General features: G+C 46.5%; 1 protein-coding gene across 4 annotated transcripts in view; it reads right to left on the reverse strand.

Annotated features, from left to right (window-relative positions):
• DDR2 (discoidin domain receptor tyrosine kinase 2) overlaps window positions 1–8,778 on the reverse strand; it is a 106,251-nt gene extending 97,473 nt beyond the window's left edge. For 2 of the 4 annotated variants that reach the window (XM_075616797.1, XM_075616794.1), the window contains exon 1: window positions 8,159–8,777. The gene's annotated coding sequence lies outside the window, so the exon portion shown is untranslated. Of the gene's footprint in view, window positions 1–8,158 lie in introns of all 4 variants that reach the window. The other 2 variants (XM_075616798.1, XM_075616796.1) reach the window with 2 other exon arrangements.
• Between the last annotated feature and the right edge of the window lie 4,127 nt (window positions 8,779–12,905).

Below are 12,905 nucleotides of genomic sequence, written 5' to 3' on the forward strand. Positions count from 1 at the left end.
AGGTATTTAAAGGCTGCGGCTTTGTTTATTAAATAATAATAGAGTAACTCCTAGTCCCTGCCAGAATGCTCGCTTATTAGGTTAGGAAAAGGGTCAAACAGGCCTTGACCCGCTGCCCCCGTAAACCATAGCGATGCCCACGTGAGCCAGCCGTTGTCACGAGGGAGCTCCCGGAAGTTACGTCCAGCTGACCCCGCCCACTCGCTTCTACCCCCTGGGCTTTATCAGCCCCAAGCCCCATCTGGCAAGAACAAGCCCTTCCTACCCAACTGCTGCCACAGACGGGTCTATTTAACCCCCCTTAAACTAGGCCCATACCGCCAGACTCGTGAGGACCCTCTCCACACCCTCCTGCAACTCATTGTTAAAAAAATCCGAACCAATATCTGACAAGTGTACGCCGTGAAATCTAAACAAGCCGACCAGCTTGTAACTGAATTCTGGGTGGGTTGATCACCCATCCCCCACACTGCGTCCCAAAGTTCCCCACCATTCTATTCATTTTAATGCGTGCTCGATAGACTGTGGCCGGAACCCGCGCACCCCTCCACACTATCCTGCCGATTATATCCGACCAAATAATTTGAATTCTTGGCCAAAGGCTGAGGATGCGAGGCAGGTCTTTCTTTGTTGACTCGACCAGCTCGATGGAGCGTATCGCTGGCAGGTCCCGCAATGCCGCAAAGAAGGCCAAAGTAATTGTACGTTTAAAGAGCGTTGTCTCGAAAGTGGAAAAACAAACCCGCTCTGTCGTCTATATTAAACCCTCTAGAATTGATGGCGTTACCGGTCTTCTGCTGTCTTGAGTGGTAAGGAATGAGATACAGGTGATACGATGACGTTGTAAATGTTCAGATACCTGTCCTATATTGAATAGAACTTTTTTTCTCTCTAGTGTACTTGTAGCAAAATTGTTGATCCGTATGACTGTAAAATCAAATGGTTATAAAGGACTTATGTTTTCTTAACTTAACCTCTTCAGGACTGGGGGTATGGTGGCACCAGAGTGCCAACGGACCCCCAGCACATCCGCATTATGTATTCGCTCCTGGTCCTTGGATACAGGTCGTTTGGCCAGGACTTACCTCCGAAGGGCACTGAAATGGTTAAAAGAACCACGTCGGCCTCGTCTTTCTGACATGAGAAAAATGAAGTTGATCCTGACGAATTCCTAGGATTCAGTAACAGAAATGTGGAGACTCGCGGTTATGCGTCACAGTTCCCCTGCTGCATAATTAGGATCAACATGTGGTCCAGAAAATAACACCAGATTTAAGAAAGAAAGGAAAACACACTACTAAAAACCAAGAGATCCCGCTGCAGAGCAAACGTTACCGACCGGAAGTGACGCCGGACGTCCAGAGAGACCGGAGTCTCGAGGTCTGAGCGGGATCATCAGTTGCTGCGATTCCTGCCGTGCCACTTGAACTACTGTACATGCTGGTTTTTTTACGTGGGAAATGCGAGTGGAAATTTCCACACATTACTGTCTTTTAATATATAATTTTGTATGATCTACACCCGGGGGCACAATCTTCTGTTGCTGCGCCCTCCTGCCTCCACTCCCCCGGTGCTCGCGCCCCCCCACCCCCTTACCTTCCTGTCAACATCAAATGACGCAGCAGGGTCATGTGGCGTGGCATCACGTGACCCAGCGGCGTCGTTTGACGCCGTGTTGCCATGTCAACGAGTCATCTGAAGCCAGCTGAACCTTGGCAATTTCTGTTGCAGAAGCCTCACGCCATCCCCCAGCATTGAATTTAAATGCCTTTGGGAAGAGCACGGGGCCTTTGCAACCGCCGCACCCTCTCAAAAGAATTCTGCACCCCCCAGTTTGTGCACCCCTGATCTACACTATGTCCAATTTTCTTTATTGGGGTGGGCTGTGACCCTATACTGTACAAGTGTGGACCTACAGTAGGAGTGAAAGAAAACAATCTCCTGACCACCAAATGCTACTTTTCCTCTGATCAAATGTGAGTGAATAGTGCGAGACATTTTCACATGTATCGTACAGTAGTCATAACTGTACTCCACTATATAAATGTATTTCCATTTTTGGTAAAACTTTGCGCTCCTCCAACCCCAATGGAGAGTTCTCTCCGGTAAGTCTGGTCCTATTTTTTGCCCCCCTTTTACAAGTGGCAGACCGATGCATAACTCACAATTTCTTTGATATATTTGACTGGAGTTTGTAGCTACTACATTCTGTAGCACGATTACGGTTTCTTGCGGTCTGATATTTGTGTGTTAATGAAGATGAATTCGTCGACAAAACAAAAATATATTTTGCATGAATATCCAAGGTCCGAAACTGTTTTTCAGACACATTACAATTATGAAAGCCGAAATAATACCGCCCTACTGAACTGAAGAGGAATGAAGGATAGAAGAGTATGTTGGTATTTGAACCCAAGACCTATAGGTCAATGAGATGGTTTATGCCAGGAGTTGCCAAGTCCAGTTCCAAAGGGCCAACTGCAGGTCAGGTTTTTAGGATATCCCTGCTTCAGTACAGGTGGCTCAATCATAATGATATATATATAATAAATCACCAAAAAATCTACTCGCCACACAAAAAAATCTACTCGCCACCTAGTACCAAACGTGTGCTGCTTGGGCCAATATTTACTCGCCCGGGGGTTAAATCCACTCGCCCGGGGCGAGCAAATGTATAGGTTTGTCGAACACTGTATGATTTATTTATATATATATATATATACACACACACACACACACCATGGTGGGTGATGTTCTCTTGGCTACTAAATAGGGAAGGACATGCATGCAGTCCAGAGTCCAAACAGGAAAGTCCAGCTTAACCAAATGCAGGTTTATTGATCAAGGTCCTCTATAAAACAAAACACTCCTAGGTCTGGCAGTCCTGGGGCAATGTTACCGAGGCGTGTTTGGAATGGCTTTCCAATGGGCAGAATGTAGAATGTCACTTTAGTTTGAATGCAATCAGATATTATAACATACTCCACCCTCTCCCAGTAACTAGCAGAATGATTTTACCAGTGGCATAATATTTAGGATAACCTCCCAGTGATACACATTGTAATAGGCTTCTTTGGAATGGATTACTGCGCTACGGAATATGTTGGCGCTTTGCGAATAAACGATGATACCAATACCTGCTATTTGTCACAGTGGTGTGAAATAATTCCCTAGATGAGAAGGAATGGCAATGGGCAAGATGTAGAACAGAAAGATTTTTTTAAACAACCAAGATGTTATTTGGTGGGAAAAAATCAGGACATAATATTGCTTCATAAGAACACGATCTAGAGCACAATTTGGGAGGCTTTCACCCGGCAGTAGATGGACTAACACAGTGGAACCCCTTAAAAACATATAGTAACTTTGTTGAACCTTGGCCCACTTATGTGCGTATATAGGATCTTTGAAGCAGGTGAACCTGGTTTGAAGCAGTGTCAGATCTCCTTGGGAATTTGGGAAAGTCTATCTTTCTGTGCCTCATGCACTAAAATTAAATTGTAAGCTCTGTGGGATAGGGACTCGTTATACCTGCAAAAGGTATTTGTACAAAGCTGCCTAGCCAGCACTAAGTTGCGCGTGGGAGGGGGTATAAGGAGGTATGGGCCTGGGGTGTGGGAGGGGGTATACGGCTGTATGGGCCTGGGGCATGGGATGAGGTATAAGGCTGTATGGGCCTGGGGCATGAGATGAGGTATAAGGCTGTATGGGCCAGGGACGTGGGAAGGGGTATAAGGCTGTATGGGCCTGAGGCGTGGGAGGGGGTATAAGGCTGTATGATCCTGGGGCGTTCCATGGGCTAGAACTGACCTTATAGCATTCTGCCATTTCAGGGATGAGTTGTGGAAAAGCTACAAAGTAATTGGCACTACCAAGGATCTTAATAACTACAGATGCCTGCGGAACATGTGCACAAGGCAAACAAGGCGTGCAAAAGCACAATATTACTCTGACAATCTTCGCCAGAATACATCAAACCCAGCTAACTTCTGGAAGGTTATGAACAATATATTCCAGCGTTCTAGCCATCAACAACCAAGTAATATCACTAAGGGGGATATTACTCTGACAAATCCCACTGACAATGCAAATGCATTCAATGAATACTGTGTGGGGTGTGCCACTAACTTATTAGCGAAACGCAGCCCAAACCACAAACCTGAACCTGATTCTGAGAGTACCCACATAGCCCCACACTCTCCCAACACTGCCCGCAATTTTCAATTTGTCGAAGTATCTGAAGAGGAGATTACACAAGTGCTCCTCAAATTAAAACTGCAGACAGGCGGGGCGCTGACAGACACAGACCGCGATATGCGGTCTGTAAGTAGCGGAAGCCGGGGCTGGAGTGGGTGGGAGGGGGGCGTGGTTTAAGCGGGGGGCGTGGTTTAAACGGAGGGACCCGCTACTCCCCCCCCCCCCCCCTCCACGGGCTCGGGCTGCAGCGGGCTGCCCTAGGTGTGTGATCGGCTGGGCTTGTACAGACAGCACTGGGAGAGGGACACTGTATCCGGCTGCAGCAGGAGACTAACTCACTCGCTGACACTCATTCACACACACACACACGCAGGCACACACATACACAAACACAGACAGGCACACACACACACACAGGCACTCTCGCTGCTTTCCCTCCACTCTCCTCCCCGCTCCCCGATGCCTCTCCTCCTCCCGAAGCCTCCCCTCCTCATTGGCTCACAGCCACACCACGTGACGCGTCGACGCTAGGAATTACAATTCTCTTGTATCCCCTAGCGGCTGACGCGTCACAGCGTGTAGTGAGCTGTGCCGTGAGGGGGGACTGGGACCGGCTCGGGAGGATTCCCCTGCTGGTGGGGAAAGCCCGTGCAGCCGCCCGCGCCGCCGGGCGCAGCGGGTCCCAGCCCTAAGACTTGGTGTCCCAGCCAAACCAATTGCTTCCATAGTCAACTCTAATCTGTCTGCAGGCCGTACCCATAAGACCAGGAAAACTGCCAGAGTTGTCCCAATCTTCAAAAGTGGGGCCAAAAACACTGTCTCAAACTACAGGCCAATCTCTCTTCTCCCAATACTATCCAAAATCATGGAAACATGTGTTCATTCCCAATTAAGCGATTACTATACCAAGACAAATTTCCCTAGCCAATTCCAATCTGGCTTTCGCCCCAAACACTCCACAGTATCTACCCTGCTAAAAGTTTGCAATGAGATCCAGTGTGGAATGGAACTTTGCAAACTCTAGGAATATTGCACCAGTGAGTTATCCAAGGCTTTTGATACTGTTGATCATGTTATCTTGCTTAACAAACTCCAGTGCTTTGGAATAGGGAAGCATGCTTTAAACTCGTTTCATTCCTACCTATCAGGTAGATCCCAACATGTGTCCATCTCAGGTTCTAACGCCTTGGATATCACCTGTGGTGTCCCGCAAGGCTCTTTTCTGGGGCCCCTACTCTTCTCAGTGTTCATCAATGATCTTCCTACCGCTTGTAAGGGAGCTTCAATACACATGTATGCAGATAACACAATCTTATATGCACACAGCCCTAGCCTCTCCAACCTTGAACATACTTCAATCTGACTTTTTGAGACTTAAAAATTGGATCTCCCAAAACAAACTATTTTTAAACACTGACAAGACTGTAACAAGGGTATTTGGGACCAAGACTAAATTTCTAAAGCTTCCAATGACTGAGCTCCAGTTCAGAACTAGCGCTAATACCACCCTAGCCCCTGTAACTAGTTTTCAATATTTGGGCATATGGTTTGACTCCCATTTAATATTTGGGATGCACATTGATACCCTGACACCCAAAACCTATGCCAAACTAGGTGTACTTTATTGGAACAAATCCTCCTTAAGTCTCCTGGTCAAAAAGCGTATCGCACAGCAGATGCTAATGCCAATTATCGACTATGGGGACATAGTATACAGCTCGGCACCCCAAACCCACCTTAGCAAACTTGATACCCTCTACAATTCAATTTGTCGTTTTGTTCTCCAAAGCAACTACAACACACCACTGCGAAATGCTCAAAGAATTAGATTGGTAATCACTAGAGTCTAGGCGCAAAGTTCACCTTTCCTGTCTGGCCTTCAAATACTTTCTGGGCAAGCTACCCATCTATCTGAACAAGCTCCTCACCCCACCACATGCAGCACTTATCATCTGAGATCTGACTCCAAAAGACTGTTCATGGTCCCAAGGCTCAGCAAAGTATCCGGCCGCTCCTCCTTCTCTTACCGTGCACCCCAAAACTGGAACAATCTACCGGAGACTCTCACATCCACCACCAGTTTAAGTTCTTTCAAAACTAAAGCTGCCTCACATTTTAGTCTGGTCTGTAACTGTTACATACGCCCATAATATATATTATCTCTAACTGTGCATGCAGTGTCTTGTACACTACCGACACACTTTATTGAAGTGTGGTCGGTACCGCAAGCCGGGAAATCTCCCGGCTTGCTAGTGGCCGCCCCTCGGCGTGCCGCGCGGTCACGCGTCATCGGGAGCGTGCGCCCCCTGCACGCGTGTCCAGGGGCTCCCCGAGGGAGCCCTGGTGTCCCGCGATCGCGGGACAGCGGCAGGGGGTTCCGGGGGACCCGGCAGCGGTAGGGAGAGCGCCCCGATCGGAGGGCGCTCTTCCGCTGCTTCGGCGTGCGCCCGTCACACTCGGGCGCGCGCCAGGCTACTGCTGCGGCACAGAACGGGCAAATGCTCGAATAAACTGTGCCGCAGCAGTATATAATGTATACCCTGTTCACTTAAGTAACTATGTATTTGTAACCAAGTATTATTTGTCATCATAACTCTGTGCCCAGGACATACTTGAAAACGAGAGGTAACTCTCAGTGTATTACTTCCTGGTAAAACATTTTAATAAATAAATCTGTCGATAACTGCCATTTAAGTCAATGGCACATAGCGCTAGATCCTCGGCGCGAAGCCTCTGTAAAGACCCCCACCCATATGATCCCCTATTAATCCCTTTGCTGCTGGAACCCATTGCAAAGTAATAATAGGATTAATGCAGCAGTCACAGCTATTATTTTCCTTTTTGTTTGCAAAACACTGACAAAAATGGAAGCATTCAACATTGTTTTCGCTTTCAATTCCTTTGCATGAAGTGGCATCTTTACAGGTGTCAGTCGCTCGTGTGCTTTAAGGATCTCACATTCGTTTTTGGTGAGCCCTTAAACTCTTATGCAAAGTACAGACCACAATTTTAAAGATCTCTGTTGGCCCACCAAGGCCCATATTTACTAAAGAGTGCTATGGTTTAGCATGCCCTAACTCCCATTCAAATTAGTGTTAAGATGTGCTAAAGATTAGCACCCTATGGGCCTGAGATAACAAGAATCCTATTTATTCCAGGAACCATATAACTTCTATATTGATACACTACAATTTCTCCTTGGACTCCGCATCACTTCAATGAGAGAACGTGGCAGTCACCTTTCTTGCAGGCATAAAAATATATACATTTCATTTATTCTATATATAGCACAGTGTTCACGGTGCTGTACTGTACATAGATTTTTGCTGGGGAGCAGTGTGGCACGGAGAGTCTGATACATGATGTACTTATAAACTAGTTTTGATGCTGGAGACAGGGAGATAAAGTGACTTGCCCACGGTCAGCGTTCTTACAATGAAATCCTTCAGATTTCCGGATTGCCGCTTTAAAATGACTTTATTTCATGTATCGTTTTTCTCCCAATGGGACTCAAAGTGCTTCACAATTACAGTATAGTGCACTGTATGCAGCACAGGCTCACTCCCTGCCCAGAGGAGTTTACAATCTATGATTTTGGTGTCTGAGGCACAGGGATGTAATGTGACTTGCTCACGGTCACAAAGGGAGCCGACACCGGGATTTGAACCAGGTTCTCCTGCTTCTCTACAAGAGGAGCCAGCTGTGCCATGTGAAGCACTGTCTTGCCAGCCCCACTTGTAATGTAGGTGGTTAAACCAAGAGACAGACGCCTGTCACCAGAGAGGAATCACTAAACGCTGCAGCGTGCGTTCAATCCAGAGACAAATACTGGAAACATTTAGGACATCAGATTTGCTCTTTCGCATGCGGTTCAAACGGACGCCGCAGTGAGGGCAAACGTCGCTGCTATGCATCAAAGTACAGAAAATAACCCCATGCACCCCTTAAAAAGGAAAAACATACGTTTCAGCTGCAGATTTTCCCACGTGATCTCTGCGGCTCTTAATCCACGTTATAAAAATCCTTTTTTTTGTTTTTTTGTTTTTGATCCGTCTAGTTATTTCTTCTGATCAACTTCGTGCCCGTCTCATTTTTGGAGACCGTTTTTATAATCCCTTCTGCCAATTCTTAATTTTTCCGGAATCAGTGAACTTGTCCCTTTCACCCCTCTTTACGATGGCTTTCTGGATGTCAGGTAGTTTTCTTTCCCCCGTTTAATGAACTTTTCTTGATATAAGATCGTCCTCCTATAAACCACCCAGAGGACGCCTCGCTCTGGCTGCCAAACTTCAATCCATTTAGTAAACTTCTTCTGCAGGTCAGGGGGGGGGTCTCATTAACTTTCCGTTAGCCAAGAGTTCACTTTCCCGAACGGCAGACCGTCTCTTCTGTAAACACTTCACTCTTCTGGAGGTGAGATTTGCCTTATAAGCCGGTGAACGCTTCCCTCTCCTGAATCTTTCTGATCAAACCCTTTCCTCAGATTTTTAAATCTAGAGCTGTGGGGAGAGGAGCAGTTTCCAGCGTCTGCAGGGAGGTACTGTGGCTGATGTAAGATGCCTTTGAGAGAACTGTACTGTAACTTTTTGGGTACGGCAGAGCCTGCCAGACTTCCCAGCATGCAACCTGTACCACATTTGGTTTCAATTAAGGAAAGAAAATGTAGGGCACAATCACAGTGGCCTCTGTCAGAGCATTTTTTCTTCTTCTCCTGACCCCAGAGATGTTTACAGTGAAAAAAAGCCATATATTAAAATTGCCATCCTTGCTAAAAATGTTTTTTTTTTTTTTTTCTCTCAGAAAAGCAAATAAATGTTAAAGGCATTCAGTATGTGTATCTTTTATCTAGGAACCTTGTGTACTATTTTGATTTTATAATATGCTCGGCGGGGAAATGTCAAAACTTGCCTGCAACATAACTTAACGTAAATAATGTCATCGCGGATCATAAGTCATCATTCTTCCCCGTTGCATGTATTCATTAAAAAATATATATATATTGATTAAATAAATATATATTTTATTCCACATCCATTTGTATTATGTTGATTTCTAGACTTAACATTTTTAAGCATACAGATTTAGCAAGGGTTATTTTAACCAGTTGTGTTATGGTGGGATATTCATGGAATCCTATGGAAACTGATATCCTGCGTGATCAGTCAGACAAAGCTGGCTACTCCTGTATGGAAGGATACTCTTTATAAGGAGTTGCAGAACAGGGAACACACACACACACACACACACACACGTGATGGGCCTTATTGTTTTTTTAATCATTATATATTTTTTTATATATGATTGTATTATCGAATCATTCCCATAGTTTATCGACTCAGGGGCATTTTTTTGTTTGTTTTATTAAATTTATATTTTTATTTTCTATTGGTATATTGCACTCCTTTTTATTTTGTTTTTCATGGTTTATGGATTGGGATTATCCTTTATGGGAGCTGCATTTTTTTTTCTAGTTAATTGCATTGTTTTTTTTTATTCCGACTGCCTACTGCCTTTTTTAAGTTAGTCCACTGTTATTTTAACACACACACACACACACACACACACACACACACACACACACACACACACACACACACACACACACACACACACACACACACACACACTATTCAAAAAATGAAAAAAGCTTATTGAGACAGATTAACGAGCATAAAAGTTACTAAAAAAAATAAAAAATAAAAAACTGGCTAAACGTCCACCGGCAGATACAAAAATCAGGTACTGCAATACGAACTTTCAAATTCACAAAATACTAACTATAATGCACTAGCAGAGACACAATAACCTCTGCTCTGATATTGCGTTATTTGTTCCCACACACACCCACTTGTGGGTCTTTAATGTGGGACAAGGGCTTTACTAAAATCTAGGTAAGCCACATCCCACCATTCACTATACACCCAGTATCACAAGCTCACTTCCTAGGTGACCCATTTGACGCCTCCCTCACATTCTCCTTTCACATTCACAAATTAGCTAAAACGTTTTTTCTTCTGTAACATTACAAAGATACGCTCTTTCCTCTGTCGCTCTATTGCTAAAACTCTAATACAGGCCCTCATTCTTTCCCGTCTCGACTATTGTAACCTTCTAATGTCCAGTCTTCCTGCCTCTCACCTATCTCCCCTACAATCTTTTCTAAATCTAGTTTCAGTTTCGTACGTGGTTGGCTATATAAATAAAGACATGCATACATTCTGACCCATCACCTTAGGCCTCGGCCATGTTCCTTGCTTGCTGGCGGAAGCGCGCTGACGTGCGCTCCCGCTCAGCACTGAGCCCCTACAGCCGCAATTAGAGCGGCTTTAGTAGGGCTCACCTGCGCTTCCGCAAGCGCGCGCGGAAGTGCAGGTCTTAGGGGAATTTAAAATTCCCCCGCTTGCCGGCGCGACAGGCCGGTCACGTGAGCGGTTTGCCCAATAAGGGCGAACCAGCTCCGTGACGTCACTGGCCCGCCCCCGGCCAGTGATGCGCCCGCCCCCGACCAGTGATGCGCCCGCCCCCGGCCAGTGACGCACCCACCCCAGGCCCGCCCGCTGACAGCGCGTGCGGTAAGCAACCGCAAGGCCAGGGAAAGCACCCGCTTTCCCTGCGCCTCAGCACGCCAGCAGGGAGCATGGCCGAGGCCTAAGTCAGCAAGTCAAAATAATCAAAATCAGATTTATCATCTCCTCCTGTATGTTACCTGAGATCTGTCTTTAATCTTACCATTTCTCCTTCTGTTTTCCCGCTTATATACCAATGTTTTCTCCACTTCCTTAAAACGGCGCAATTTTCTCTTATGCTTTTGCTAACCTGCCTGACATCAAAGTCTGTTGCACTTATTATTGTATATTTGAGTTTTTCCACCTATTTTGCACTCTACTGATATACCCCCACCCTCCCAAAGAGCTCCTTTTATATCCCCATCTCTTTCAAAGACAGCCCTCCTAAAATCTAAACCTTACTTTTTGTGGTGTGCGCCCTCTTTATGCTACACTACACCCCGCTGATTGATTATCACTGGAACCAACGTTCTCAACTACAATGACATCTGATGTTCTGTCCCCATTTGTAATTACTAAGAGGCAGACTCATCAAGCACCGATCTGGCATCAACTTCCATTCAAGTGGAATGGAAGTGAACGCTGGATGCGGTAGTGTAACATTGCTGACTGCAGGACAGGATACAGACCCGCAGGGCAGATGTAGGGAGTAATACACCAACCTTGGCCTGGGATGCAGGGGTAGTCAGGTCTGGTTCCGGGGGTGGAGGCAGGCAGCAGGTAAGGAGTAATCAGGTCTGGGGTCGAGGCAGGCGGCAGACAAGGGGTAGTCAGGTCGGGTTCCGAGGTCGAGGCAGGTAGCATGCAAAACAAAGGCAAACACAGAGCTCAGATGGGACAAAGTACTTTGGATGAGCAAAGTCAGATACCAACTATCTGCTATTTAAAGGCCAGAGGTAGCTGCTGGCAATGAGGTTCAAAGAGAGGCTTGCTTCCTGTTAGGACTGAGGGCAGGAATTGCCAGGTAGCAAAATGGCAGCGATAGCATCGGAGAAGATGAGGTCACTTCCAGTTGACAGTCATCTTAGATGTCCAGACAGATCCCTTATAGTATACCCACCCTTCAGGGTCGAACTCCGGCGCGACCAGATCCTGTTTTATCTGGCTGATAGTGGAACGCCTTGACCAGGGCTGGACCATGAAGATTCTTCACACAACTCCTTTCCTCAGGACCATACCCCTTCCAATCCACCAAATATTGAGTATCTGTTGTACCTCGTATTCGATTTGACCCTCAGCGGTTACCGGACTAGGAGGGGGAGGATCCTCAGAAAAGCGATTCCTAATGACAGGTAGGCCCCCGACCAGTGATGCGCCCGCCCCCGGCCAGTGACGCACCCGCCCCAGGCCCGCCCCCTGATGGCCCGCGGACAGCGCGTGCGGTAAGCAACCGCAAGGCCAGGGAAAGCACCCGCTTTCCCTGCGCCTCAGCACGCCAGCAGGGAGCATGACCGAGGCCTAAATCAGCAAGTCAAAATAATCAAAATTATATATGGATACATGGAAAGTGGCCGGAATTTTTCATGAGGAGGGAAGCTCCAGCTAAAAGGCGACTTCATCGATCCTCCGGATTATGTTGTACGGACCAATGAACCGCAGTCCGAGTTTAGCAGAAGGCTGGCATAAACAGATGTTTTGTGTCGAGAGCCATACCTTATCCCAGACGGAGTATGGGTGTGATGGCCTCCAGTGCTTATCCGCTGATATTTTTTAGTCTCTCGGTAGCCGAGCGAAGGGTTGCCTGAATCGCCTTCCAAAAGGTCCTGCAAATTCTGTGCCCTGGTATCAGCCGCTGGGACACCTACTAATGGAGAATGAAGGGGAAGGGTACGGGGCTGGTATCCTCAAGCTGCAAATAAAAATGGGGAACAGCCCAGAAAGTCATGTGATAGACTGTTGCAGGCAAACTCTGCCAGTGCTAGGAGCTCTGCCCAATTGTTCTGATGTTCGTTAGTATAGCACCTGAGGTATTGCTCCAGGATTGATTGGTGCACTCAGTTTACCCATTAGATTGTGGGTGGTAGGCAGACGAGAAATGGAGATCAATCCCCAATCGCCGGCAGAACACCTTTCAAAATGTAGAGATTAACTGAGCCCCCCTGTCAGACAAATCTGTTAAGGCAGTCCATGCAGACTAAATAC

The sequence above is a fragment of the Ascaphus truei genome, chromosome 10 (assembly GCF_040206685.1).
Source record: "Ascaphus truei isolate aAscTru1 chromosome 10, aAscTru1.hap1, whole genome shotgun sequence".
Classification (NCBI taxonomy): domain Eukaryota; kingdom Metazoa; phylum Chordata; class Amphibia; order Anura; family Ascaphidae; genus Ascaphus; species Ascaphus truei.